Below are 14,941 nucleotides of genomic sequence, written 5' to 3' on the forward strand. Positions count from 1 at the left end.
ACATAGAACGTACACTACTAGACATAGGCCTGCTCATTTAGATTTTTAATAGGACCGATTGAAAGCAGCCTGCATCTATCATCTACCGTCGATCGCTACGCTTGTCGGTCTCGTGCTCTCCATTCCAGAACTTTAAAGCTTCAACGGCCATTAATTTTGTGAGCTAAGTTGCCTGCCCCATGTCACTTCAACTTGCAAATACAATCTATATCGATGAGTTCGTTTGTGTCTACGGATCTCGTCTTTCTGGAAACATTAAAAAAAAAATTAAATAGGCTTTATTATAGCGTGGCATTATCGGAAAATATTTAATACAAAACGTCGCCGCAAAATAATAATTTTTTTCAGAAACAATGTTGTTGACAATTCACAAAGATTGCAAAACTTAAAATATACGTTTCCGTCTCCTTATTTATTTAGTTTATATTATTTTTATCTTCTCGCGTACGCAAATACGTTGACCCCAACTGATAAGAGGGACTGCATACTTATCTGCGGAAGTAGCTGCGATGTATATCATCGTGTCGACCAGTCAAACGTGCGTAGAATGGATCTAGGGCATAAGGGAATTTCGGCCGTAGGAACACAACGTATCTCAGGCGCTCGTTAGTCGAGTTTTCACATTATAATGGCTGGTAGGTAGCGAAAGTGGCGTGCCGAGGCCGGACCTTCAGCAAGTGGGCGATATGTCGCGCTTCACTCGTTCCAGCTCTGCCGCGGACATGCTTGAGTTACTTTCGTATAATTTGTTACAATCATCTATCCGGCCTTGATATCATGATTGATAATTTTTTTAATAATATGCGATCGCTGCTTTTAAATTTCATTATCCAATTTCTGCAAAAAGTGATATATTTTATTACGGAAGTGTTTGCACTGTCACGTTCAATATAAATGTCACCGCTAAAAACGAAATCTAAATATCGAATACAACCCACCAAAACAAACATGCTTTCTTATTTATTATACTAACTGTTTCGGCAATTACCTCGTTAAGTGCGAGTACGATAATATTGGCGGTGTTTATTCAGTCGGTGAGGTTACGATTGCGCACATTTCGCGTGAGAATTGGTTTTGAGTGATCTTGCAAACTATATGTGTATCTTCGCTGCTGTTTAATGAGTTTGTGAGATTCAAGGCCTGTTTGTGAAGGGAACCTCACAGTTGAACAGTGCTTTATTTACGCGTTAATGATGTAAATGTACACGATTTTTTAGTTATACAAGTAAAACAGTTACATTATTTTATTTAGAGGTTAGTCTAAAGTGGCGAAAGGCCAGTAATCGAAGTAATGATTTATTGCAAGTTCAACCAGCTTGCACAATCAAGTCTCTATAACAGTTTTATTTCTCGATCACGTAGAAAATGCCTGTGCGTTGTTAGTCGTTAACAACATTGGCTGGTATAACTGTGGAGAGCGAATCAGTTACGCGAGAGCGAACGTTGCTTTATGATTCAGCGAGCGATGACAGCTGCTGTCGATGGAGGCACGAAACGTCCGCATCACGAGGAATTCATTTGACGTATACAGTTATTCCAGAAGGAGTTAATACAAGGATCCTTGTATCTCTTATTAGCTACGTTATTTCTTCAACAAAATGCCATCTTAGTCTTTTCTAGTCGCTTACGATAATTTTTTGTTGTTGGTCAAGTTCATTCTGGTAGACACTAATTTACAGTGAAGTCTATGTTCCTTGTGATAAATATGTCAATTACATCAAATTCGCATCACACCTTGATCTAAGTAGACAAGTAGGGCGTATCTTCCTGTATTATTCAGTTTTTATCATTATCATATCAGCCGTAGGAGGTGAAGTTAAGATAGACTTAGGCCTCCTTTGTATATTTTCAATAGAACCTGTTAATAGCGGCCTGTGTTTAAGCGTTTTCCGAGGACCATAACTAGGTCGTATTTCCATCTTGTGGGTGGAGTGCCTAGGCTGCTCTTGCCGGTACGTGGTCTATACTATGGAACAGTATTGTACAACCGTTTTGGTTCTATTCCCCACCTTAGTTTTTCTAAGATTCTTACGCCCTCCTATGTAACATACATAATTTTTATTTTAAAGTGAAAAGGTTAAACTCGTATCGAGTCGACTATTGAATTGCTCCCCTTAATAATTATATTGCCCCCTTATGGGGCGTTGCCCTCCTTTGGGAAATGCTGCTCTAGAACCTCAAGGCCCTAGCCGCCAACTATGCTGCGCTCTAAGTGGACTATCTAATACCACATGAATATGCCAGTCCGCTAAGCTGTCGATTACATTTGGTCGTCTGCGGGTCTCATCGAACGAGATTCGATCTCGTATGGATAAGCTGAGCAATAGCCCTCTCCGTAGCTCGTTGAACGACTGTGTGCTTGACAATAAGGCCTAAAGTCGGAGACCACATTTCAATGCCGTAAGTCATTGGGCACACATCGGAGAAACAGTAACTTATTGTAATTAAACTGATATCGCAAATTAACCAATTTATTCGTCCGTGGGTTTAGTGGTCGAATTATGATAATTTTCATGTCAACACAAATATTTTCATTTGCAACATCCGGCCCCGCCCGCATGGTACAATTGTTGAAAATGACAAATTCATTCAAATGCGACCGGTTATACACCGCGGCCCATCTGCATCCAATACCGTTAATGTGTGCATATCATTATTATACTACATTGACATTTAAACAAAAATGTTAAATTTCCATTTTTAAAAGTCATAATGTTTCCAAATAAATATTTTATTCAAAGTGCTTAACGGCGAAACATTTCAATAAGTCCATCCTCGATCAGCTAAGGCCAGGTTCTACACAATATGCTGCCAACGAATCCTGAGATATTTTAACTTTGATAAACAGTTTGTAGGGAAAGTGGACGGTAAAGAAACAGGCGTGGGATCACCGGCGCTGGTCTGATCAAGTCATATCAATAAATGCACTCTCCCTTACTGCCCTGAGATATGCAGAAGACAAAATAATATAGCTTGTTATCGAATCTGTAAAGTCTTTTCAAGACGGACACGACCCTCAGAAATAAAGCAAGTGTTTGACGTATTTACAGTAGTTGTAGTTATGCAGCGTAATTTTATGTCTTAACATAATTTTTTCATCTCTACACTTGATTAAATGTTTAATATTTTGGATATAAAATTTACCTCTTTCATAAAGAGGTGTTTGGGGTCGGAAATCGTAATTTTTTTAAATGACCTGTTCTCTTATATGTTAGAAGATACTTATGAAAATGGGCGTACAAAGAAAGAAGATAATTATAATAATGTACGTGCTTAACTAAAACCGGTTATATTAAATATTATTTATACCATGACCTAATGCATTGTTCTTTGAAAAAGTGATTTATTAAAAGTTTGATGTCACGATTTCTGCATAAGAACAATAGGTTCGAACTGCACTTCGGACAATGTGGTATCTTTTCTATGTAATTTATTTGATGACTAGGATTATTGGTTTATTTGTAACGGCCTTTACGTCACATCGTTAGCACAAAACTGTAATTAATAAAATTTTAATTATTCATTACTTAATTAATGAATATGAAATACGTTTTGGAGCCGGTTCCCTTTATTTTATTTCATAAGCATACACTTAAACGTCCACGCAGTGATTGCTTTCCATTGGCTAACAACGGATTACTCATGGCAAATTGTTTACTTTCAGCGACCTATTACGAATGCTACGGTTCTTTAAATAAATGTACGTTTTTAAGCGGGAATGTTTACACGGATATCTTTCATTGGTTCCGAGTTCGGAAACCTGCTGTACGCATTTAGGCAATTGTAAGCAGCGGCCTCGTTTAGGTTAACGCTCCCGACGGTCACCAGACGGCTGGCTCATTTTCAATTGCATATCGAAATTGAGTTTGTACATTGAACACACTTGTGTTATCAGTCGAAAGCAAACTTGATAATCTCTATTTACTTTTTAAATATCTAAAGGAAAAAGAACTCTGGGATGTTTTGTAATGTCTGAAGTTTTTTTAGGTCAATCTTACCAGCCAGTAATTTTATTATAACTCCTACAGAGATTAACGATGGCATTTTTATCGTTGTCGCTGTTCTTCGAGTTTTATTAGGCATTAAATAATATCCTGAGAGGGCTGTTAAAGTCGATTTAAAAAAAAACCTTTGAAAATACGGATCAGGTCGATGTTTCGGTTCCGGCTGACGTCATTTGCATAATGTAAGAACTTACTCAATTTCTTAGAGAAAGTTATGTCAATACACTATATTTATATTCATCGGCTTACAATTGGTTCAAATTGTTGTAACTATGCGATCTAGTTACTGGTCGCATATTTTCTTTAGTTGTAAGCTAATGACTAGTATTTATGTCTATCTGACCTCAATTAGATTCTTAAAGTCGCTATTGACGGGGGACTAGAATCAGCTCGTACTTTGTTTCAATACGATATCTTTCTATGTATGTGTCAACGGTTTCATTTAATTATACGTATAATATCGTAAATGTATATTGAATAATTTGTTCGTAGAGCATTCGTGTATTGTGTCTTCCATTGATAGAATGTATGTGGAACTGTAAGACGCTAGTCTTCTAGTTCGCAACAGAATTTTAAGCTCAAATGTAGGCAGTTATTATCTAAATAAAATTATATGCGTAAACTTCAAGTTACAATGTTCTTTCAAGATGCAATCACAAAAATGTTTTGCTTTGAATGCGGTTTTAAAACCACCGGTCTTTATTTAGATCCAAAATGCATCTTATTGTTGTGCAGTCGACGCGAATAAGCAAGGCTTTTTCACGTCGTGGTGAAGGGTGTTACGCTTGACGTGCTTGGGATAGATATTAACCTGCACAATAGCTTCCGTACGTTTTAAACCAAACAAATGTAAATGATAACTTGTAATTTTTATAGTATAGTTAGTTCAGCGATTAGCGTTCAATGTAAAAATGCTACTGGTGAAAATTGTGATACACACATGGTAATAACAATATCACTGGAAAAATTAAGTAAATAAAAAATATAACAATATTTTCTTAATGTACATAAAGAGAATCCTTCTGTAGATCATAGGCTTTAGATACTAAGAGGTATATTTCAAAGTTAAGATTATTATTATCATCATTTCCCCTAAAGATCGAAACAATGACCTGTCTTGCTCTGCCCGCATTCAGCGATTTCCCGCGAACTTTACTATGTTGTCGTTCCATCTAATGGGGAGTATACCCACGCTGCCTCTACCGGCAAGCCGTTGCCACTCGAGAACCTTTCAACTGTAAACTGCCATATTTTAGTGAAAATGGAAAATATTATAGGATACGAAATCGAAAAGTTTGAGAAGCACTGTTGCAGTTGAATATACGTCCTGATGTATACAAGTAGGAGCTCGGTGCACCTGCCCCGACCCCGCTGACCGGTCCCGTGGCTACATCGTCTCTCGACTGTGAAATTATGCACATCTGCCGTCGTTGTATTCTCCACAGAATTCACGACATTTTTCTTCACCCGCCTCCTTATTCATTATATTTGAGTACCTTGCCGGAGTCCGTTACTTTTATTTCTTTACTCGCCAAAAAAGTAAAGGCGTGTACATTGTATCTTTTGGAAACCAATTTTAACAACGTATATATTCTTTTTTGTCACCGCTTGTGTTGTCACTTTATAATCGAGTGTATTGTTTATGATGTTATTTATGAAAGTATTTTTTTTATATTTATAATTTTCTTATTGGATGTGTTTCTTATCGTTGTACATAATTTATCACAACATAGTGTCGATAGACGCCCACTGCAAGACATATGCCAGACCAAAAGATTGTCATAATGTCCGGCCTTGCTCTGCCCGCATCAAGCGACTTTTCCGTTCTCTAATTAATCGTAAGTCAAAACCGCTATTCAATTTGATTGCGTGAGCGCTTGTACAATAATACGTCTTAAAAAGAATGTAAGGCTGATGTAAATGATTATGATGCTTCCATGCTTGTAAAAAGATATGCGGTACTAAAGTACAGTCGAGGTAGATCATGTTAGTCGAAGAGTAGAGCGCTTGGATACAGTTGCGTACATAGCGTTAGGAACAACAAGCTCTTGTGAGTCCAGCGGCGCCCGTCTGCCGCCGCGCCCGCTGCCAAATGCCCACCAGTCGATATTTATGTCTGTGTGATTTTATTGACCGGCCACACATTGGAATAACATTATTTATTGTGCTGTTGGGTCTGGTTTTTAAAAGTTTTATGATGTGTTGAGACCACTTTTACGTGTAAAAGGTTACCTAATAATTTATTACAAGATCAAGATTTTAGATCTTCTAAATTTTGAATCTAAAATGAACAGTATTTACTTATATAAATCTCATTATAACATTCGAGTTTTTATTTGTCGAAACCTGATTGATTGACTCATTTGTATGGTTGATATTATAACGTACACATTAAACATTTTTAAATTTCTTTTAAAAAGCAACTGTTGAGTTTCTGGCCGGTTTTAGCAGATTAGCATTCCGAGCCGGTGGTCGCTTACTACATATAAAGTTTGATTTTGAATTAACGCAAAATAGATTGATTGACTCGAAACTTGCATGAAACAGTTCCGCGTTGCATTTTTTATTATTAATTTATTTAAATTAAGTACATAGTCTATAAATACATAATAATCTTGTCTGTACGTGCATATATCAATAAATTTAAGGAAAAATATCATATATAAGGTTGGAAATAGATGTATAATTTTAAAATATCTTGGCTTGGCTTTATAAAAAAGTAACTCATTTTATGGACAACTGTGTATAAATTTAAGATGTCGATTAAACAAAAAGTGAAATGAACCAATTATAATGTGAAAGATTTTTTAACTCTCATTGGTTTAAGTTAAGGATTCTATTATAGAGGGGTTCGGTGTCATAATAGTTTCTATTAAATTGAGCTGTTCTGGCATGATGTACACAAATGGTCTCTTTAAATGATCCTTTTGTGGATAATGAAATGAATAAATTGATATATAATCAAAATGGACTGGGCATAGAAGGAAGTATTACAACGTATGTAGTACAGTTGTCGTTACGTGTTAAATGAGATTTTTACACTTTAAAATCATGTCGATATCGTTTTTGTATAAGACCATTTTGGAATGATGTGACCTTTGACGACCTCAAAACGGTTGAGACACTAGAAGCCATCAAAGCAATGCGGACGTCAATTCAGCGAAATCCCATCTGCGAGAAAAAAAATGATAGCTGTTCATTTAGGTTTAAGCAGAACTACGGTGAAAAAACCTGACAGCTTATTAAAGGAAAAAAAGGTTTTTGCTTCTCCAAAATTAATGGGTTGTAGCAGTTGAACAGATATGATACATAAATAAAACTTGATGCAGAGAGATCGCTTTGTTTATTAACTTAATATATTAATAATTAACTACGAATATTTAAATAAAATTACTCTTCCGGACACTCTAATACTTTAGTAATTATGTATATGTCTAATAATGTGTGTATATTTTATGTACGATTACATTCTCGCAAATCTATTTTTTTCGGTAGGTATAGGTGTTTAGTAGTTTTTGCTTTTTACGAGAAAAAAGAGTATTGTTTTCACTATTTTCCTGCTAGTTTTTTCATATTTTCTCTTTAAGAACATTCGTCGTCCTTGAACAAAAATATGAAGAAAACAATTTGCCGAATTGGATAAACCGTTCCCGAGTATTAGATTTTTGAGTCTTTTAAGACGGTACACGGAAAGGTCCTACAACCATTTCAAAAGAAAGCATAGTTTTTATGGCAAGCAAAGTTACAACAATATTATGAAAAGGAGCACCAATATCCACATCTTTAGTTTGATATATCTTATTTAGGCCTAACTCAGACATTTTTTATAACAATCGTGTAAATTTTCATATTTATGTAAGTTTAATCGCTTAGAAAATTTGGAAGGTTGTTTAATTTAATTTAATACTCTTAATATGAGAGTTGGAATAACTTAAAAAGCGCATTGGAAGGTCTTATCACTAAGGACAAGCCCTTTCATTATTCAACGTGTTTCTAATAGGTATATTAACAAAAGAAACTATTATTATAGTTCACCTGCACACAAGCAGGTAAAGTTTGTCGCCATATTGAACTAGTAGGTATATATATGTCTCCGTTTTATTTATAAATTCACTTCCTGCGAGATTTGCGATTGCTTTACATAATACAACAACACTAGCTTAATATTCACTCTAAATCTCTAGGCTCTGCGTAAGTGACGTTGATTCATACAGAACGACAAGTTGCTCTTTTCTAGTCCTAAAGAGGGTGTTGAGAGGAAGAAGTTGTGATGAAAAAGAGAAGAAGAAATAGGAACTGCTAGGTCGTATTCTTTATTAAAGTATTAGGTGATGTTAATAAAAAGCGTACAATATATTTTAATGACATGATTGTGACAAAAGCAATGACCCGAATACTAATATAGACCTTGAAATCAGTCCATCCCGTGTTGTACAAATAGAGTATTCTATGTCAACCTTACATTCATCCTAATTAGCGACGAGGTTCTCTGTTTAGTTAAATTGTACATTATATAATAAAATGTTACTAATGATGACCACACATACTCATTAAATAATATTAATTAGTTTCTCTATAAGTGGAATTAGTGATACTGATGAGTACTGATATTATATGTAACTAATATGCTCGCATAAAATCTTTTCACTCCAATGTCGAGTGTCACTCGATACTGATTTTGTTCCACAAGTTCCACTGTCGAGTGATACTCGAGATGGTGTAATACTTCTTTTCGCGGAAAATTTTAAAACAGGAAAGATTTTTGTTACAAAAATGTTCGTATCACGAATGAATAAAACATTCTAGAATCGCAAGATTCTATCATTCAATTAAATTTTATCGATGCTACATGGCCTTGGAGTGGAAAGGGTTAAAATAAATTAAATTTAACGATACCTAGAGTATTATTTTTTAGTATATTTTTTTATATGGTATCATATTGTTGTCAGAGACCTTAGATTCGAAAATAGAATGTGATTTTAAAATTTATAGTATAAATATTAAGACTGTTCGCCGGGGAGATATCTAATTGTGTGTAGAAAAAAAATGTAAAGTGATTTATTCTTGTAATCCACTTACGTTTACTTTCCAGCGGACTGCGCTTGCATTTTTCCACGAGAAAGCGGAAACGCGCGTGTCTCAACAATGCTCAGAGGCAAGCGCCGACATTCTGCGCACCTATTGTATACTATTCTAAGAACTAAAGATACCGACCGTGCCTCTTTCTACGTACGTCACATTCTCACACTTAATGTTACGCGAAGACCGTGTGCCCCAATTTATTTATTCATATTATTTTCCACATTGCGCCTTTTATAGTAATCACTTTATGAGAATTCCAGAAAAACCTCCTTTGATATAAACTAGAATCTAGTCACTCGATATCCCTGCAGCGGAAGCAATACACACCGCCGAAGACCGGCACACATGGCTTAACATAGCACCACAAACTTTGCAGATAGGGTCTCGATCCTTAGTAGTAAGGTATACAACACAGGGAGGAGGAGGAGAATAAAATTGAGCTCCCTTATAATAACGCATCTGAAAAGAGTTTTGTAATCACTTTCAACAATTCATTCCCTAGCATTATCACTTAAAAATCATTTACACAGTAATAGCCTTTCTAACGAGTTTGTTTAGGAATCATTTCAAAATAAATACTTTCTAGCAATTATCTATTTCATAGGCATCACATGGGCGTTTATTGTAAAACCTTGCGGTTGTCTAAACAGATATTAATTTTATTGAGCCTGGGTGATGGTATCTAAAGTTTATAAAGAAAAATTATATTTTATTTATTATTTAGAAAACTCTGTTACATAAAAACTTTGATACTGGATTATAAATTTTTCTTCAATGATGCACGAGATTAATTATGGATTAACGGAGTTAGGTCTGGTTCGCGAGACTATTTACGGTACTTTATACATCCTGGCCGTGGTCATGTTACACGCTCGTAAAGGACTGGTAGGATGTACTGAATCGTCAATAATGTTCATTGATATAGAAAATGTTTATACTTATATGCTTTTTGATAATCAAGCTTTAAAAATCTGTTTCATCATTTTAATTTTAACTTTTGTTGTTTTTGATAACTAATCAAACCAGCTCTTATTCTTAATATTTTTCAAGTTTAACCAATTTAAACAAAAATTAATATTTATTACGTATGATATTTTTATTAAAAGATGTGAATGATAATCCATTCGTGCATTGATTATTTAAGTTCATGTTTTATTAAATGTGATCTTATGTGTCACATTCATCACGATTAAACTAAGTTTATTTTTATTTTTAAATGACGTTTAGTGGATAAGATTATTTGAGAATGTTTTGTCGATATATATTTTTTCCACTTACTCGTACTTATACAAAGGAAGTAGTAGTAGGAGGATAATAATCCAATCACTGAACCCCTCTTTCCACCCTCCGTTGAAACGACAGCCATCGAACCCTGTTGAAGTACTTGCGGAATACAATACGCGATTCCACGTTATAACAGGTTGTTGTTTCACATTTAGCGCCATGTATGTAATTTGACTCGCGTTCAGAATAAAAATATTTGCACGGGAACAATATTCATTGCAAGAGTTCTGTTATATTACGCCGAAATCTTGGAGCGCGCCAGGCTTTGTTCACACGAATACCGTACTTGAAGCCCGTGGGTGTATAATAATAGAAACTATGACAATGAACATATCGTACTAAAAACAAAAAACGCTTCAACATTTTTTTAAATTAAAACATAATTTTGTGGTGGCCTGTTCTAAGTTCTTACGTATTAGTAAGCAAAAGTTTTTTCAATTTTCATAGCATGTTTTTATCGTCAGATTATATATAACTTAAATATAACTTTAAATTTGGAATAATACTAATGATATTTTTTAATCATGGAAAGTTCTCACAATTGCGTGACATTTTCTGGTGTCGTCTAGTTTTGTAGCCTGCATATATAAGAGGATACTCACTAGCTCTGTTATTTTTTTACAATAGCTTATAACAAAAGACTTTTTCTAAATGGGAACCACGACTAGCACGTTGGCCCTTTATGCATCCGGCTGTATTCCTACGTGTTTCTCAATGTTGGGATTAAAGTTGATTTATAACCTTAACTTGTAATAAAAATAAGTGTAATTATATCGCAGTTTAGAGGTGTTGAGAGATTTTACAAATATTTCAACTTCGGTTAAAAAACACGGTTTGGTTTAAGTGGAGTCTTAACTAGTGAAATTTTAACAATATAAATACATGTAGCATTTTAGGTTTCACAAACTAGCAATCTTGACGTGCAGAAATAGACACCTTTTATATCACTAAAGTAGTAGAATGTGTAGTACAAAACTCGAAGAGTGGACTTTGGAGGAAGGTTTTCATGGAGAGAAAAAAAATAAAAATTTTCAAATAATTGACGACAATTAAATCCCAACTATCAACATTCTTTGTTGTTAGAGTTTAATTATGTTAATTAGGTTTTTAAAGTTCTGCAGTGTAATAAATAGAATACTTATTTTTGTTGGTAATCGTTTTTTACCGTTACGATATTTAATCAATAAATCACTAAAACTATGAAATGCGTTTTATTAATTGGTTTTAGATTTTTCATCGAAAAAATCATTCACATGTACAAAATGTCATAAGAAACAATCTTGGAAAAGATCTAGCATAGCACGAAAACCGTGCAAACTGGATGTTTCCTTAAAATAGAATTTGTCGCTTGAAACTTGTTCCCTGCGCAACTGCCTCGAACGCCACAATTGTAACTCGTTATGGAAGCGTTCGTAAGCATCATGGTTTTAACGAGACCAGTTGAAAGGATCTCGGGAATTATACGTATATTATGCGGGCTGAAAACCTTTTATTCTTTCACATTTTAAAGCCCATTTTTAATGAATGCGCTTTTTATTATTTAGTACGTTAAATTGTTTTTTAAATTTAGAATTGATGTAAATAATAAAACACTGATTTATTCAATCGATTTACAACACACAAGATGCAAAAACTCGTTCGTTGTTGTTTTGTAAAGGCTAAATGTTTTTATAAAAAGCGGAAAAGCAAAACTTATTGACGTGAAAGTTATTTAAGCTACCAGTTACTGATACGATTAAGTGTGATTACAGATTTTGATCACTTGTTTTTTATTCATTGTGTTATTTATTTGATGACTAAACTTATGAGGGTTTTTTTGTAGTAATATTTGGTAAAAATTGCATCTGAATCTTAATTTGACTTATACAAAATCTACTAGCGACTAATTTAACGGAAATAATCTTTAAGAAATCATATTATTGACAACCTCTAGTCACCTAGAGGTGTGAAATAGAAGTAGAGCGTGAGAAAACATAACATGGTTACTAGTATCGAGAAAATTATTGAATTAGCAAGCTATATGAGAATCTGAATCGATGTCGGGCAATGCCCAAAGCATTCATTGCGTAATGTATTGCTAGCTCCTTATGTAAGATCCCGTTAGCACCGATCCGCACATGGTGATCTTGTTACATACAACTTTCACTAGTTGCATTAACTGTAATGGTTATCGACACCTATCCCCATACATCTACCATACAAAATTTTTAATAATATTTTTACTCAAGTTATGACGACGTCTGTATTGAATGTCAAGTCAATATTAATAATTTAATACAGAAGAACATTAACTTTGTGTTAATTCAAAATGTAATAGTCGTATGCTTTGAAAACATTGAAGCTAATAACCAACAGTGACATATCCTTAACGACACTTTCTACGCCGGCGAGAGTAACTTTCCAACACTTGACTGATCCATTGCATTCACGTCGTGAACCCTCGTTAAGAAATCGAACCGTGGCTCAGTGATGTACTTCATACGCATTGACACAGGCCCCCTTGTCTCTTTGAATTTTAATAGATCACTACAGGCACGTGTATGTTCGACAGTCATAACAAAAAATAATTGGTAATGAATTTTTTACACTGTTCCCTTTTAGTTTAGTACAGTTATTTACACGAGACTTTTAAGTGTGAAATGAATACCTAAAAACTAGCGTGGCCATATTTATAGGGTCTATTCACACGGGCGTTATTAATAACGCAAAGCCTTATACAGGTTGATCGAAAATAATATAAAAACTAAAGCTTTTATACCTTTATCCAATCATCCTAAAAAAAGGTCACACTGAAACTTTTGAAATGCGGCAGCTTCTGGCAGTACAAGTTTGCAGGGACAGATAGTAAACAATAATTAATTTTAATATATTGTAATTATGATTTTTAAAACAATTTTTCTTACTATAATGTCATTGCGTTATTTATTATACCTTAGTTGAAAGCGAATGAGGTATACGTTATACCTCTTTGAAGCTTTTACATTTATAATCGATCACCCTGTATAGAGTGAATACATGGTAAAGCAGCATTGTATGCGGTTTTGTGTAAAATGTGGCATGTCCTGTATAGAATCCTTATAAACTACATGTTTTCCTGTTGTTTTGTGTAGTTTTAAAAACATCGCAAAATATGAATATACACCACCATATTTTTTTTCTACTACTTTTGTACGTTTTCCTAAATTTTTCACATTACAATTGTTTATTTATAATAATATAATTTTTACCTTTTATCATACACTAAAATTTTATGGATCGATTGTTTTCTACAATATTTTTAATCATACGCCATTATACTTATTGTGTAAATGTTGTTTCAGTTTATTTTTCAATGCATTTGTTATTATGAGAATATGCTAATATAGGGCTCTTCTATGTGATATGTGTGCATAGATAAAAGGAGAGACCATTTGTTTGAACTATAGTTTGATTGAAATGGCGATCTGGTATCAACAGATAATTTAATCAGAAGCAACAAAACTCGTGAGTGGATATTTACGTTAAGAAAAGTAAAAGTTTAATGATGTCTTCCAATTTTTGTTCTTTAGTAACAGATTTTTAAGTATAAAGCAATATGTATTATAAAAGATCTAAATGTTAAAACAAGGTACTAAAACTATGTGTTTAATTTAAATACTTTTGTTGATAGTTATTAATAGCTGTGCTTACTACTACTTAATACATAGGAACAGTACAGATGTACTTATTTGGAATACAATCATTAATTGATTGACTCGCACACGAAGAAGGGACCGTGAGTCACGCAGGGTGACGTGCTACAGATAAGGGTGCGTTACCCCACCGGCGAACACCCGACACCCCGTGACGTCACTGCACTTCGTGACTCATGCACCTAATATTCAAGCGTTGCATGTTATACTTGTATTAAATTGCTTAGCGATTTATTTTAATAAGTATTTTTTTAATCTCATGTATTAATGATTCCGTTCTCTTAAGATGTCGACACTCGCCAGCCTTGGACCGCTTTAAGTTGGATGTCGTACGGTCTTTAAATGAAACCTGTTGAGATTTTTAAAGTGGATTGCACCGCCGTGAGCTTTGTGCCGCGTACTTTATGTAAAGAAACTCCGATGTTTATGTTGCATTGAGGTGCGCTCTGTATAAGGATAACTTTACTTTGTGTGTGGCGTTACTAAAATGTATAACTGATTTTGTACAGGTATATCATCAACTTGAAATTTATTATATGAAACAGGCTGTGTCTAGTGTAGTATTTTGTTAAGCAGTGTTTAAAAAATGTAAAGTCCCTGAAAATTCGTATTTGTAATAATCATAGCTCAGAAATGAATTATAAAAAATTTTCTTCAAAAAAGTTTATTTAATCTTGTATATATATGAAACTATATTACATATATATTATCTATTTTATTATAATGTTGTTTTGTTTTAATTAGTTTACATTGCAAAGTTTTACACTTAAAATTCTTTGATGGTTTAGATTATATCACTGCCTCGTCCAACGTAATGGAAAGTTGCATTATCTTTATGACATTTTAGTGGAAGTCATACTTATCGATAGCAGTGCCTTTATCATAAAATGTTCGTATCAT

General features: G+C 34.1%; 1 protein-coding gene across 2 annotated transcripts in view; it reads left to right on the forward strand.

Moving 5' to 3' along the window:
- Positions 1–14,941, forward strand: part of Cip4 (formin-binding protein 1-like Cip4) — a 59,041-nt gene that overhangs the window by 16,189 nt on the left and 27,911 nt on the right. The gene's annotated exons all lie outside the window — the stretch shown is intronic.

This window comes from Battus philenor, unplaced genomic scaffold (assembly GCF_028537555.1).
Source record: "Battus philenor isolate CCGP_79_NKW_IND1 unplaced genomic scaffold, ilBatPhil1.0.hap1 SCAF_5, whole genome shotgun sequence".
NCBI classification, from domain to species: Eukaryota; Metazoa; Arthropoda; class Insecta; order Lepidoptera; family Papilionidae; genus Battus; species Battus philenor.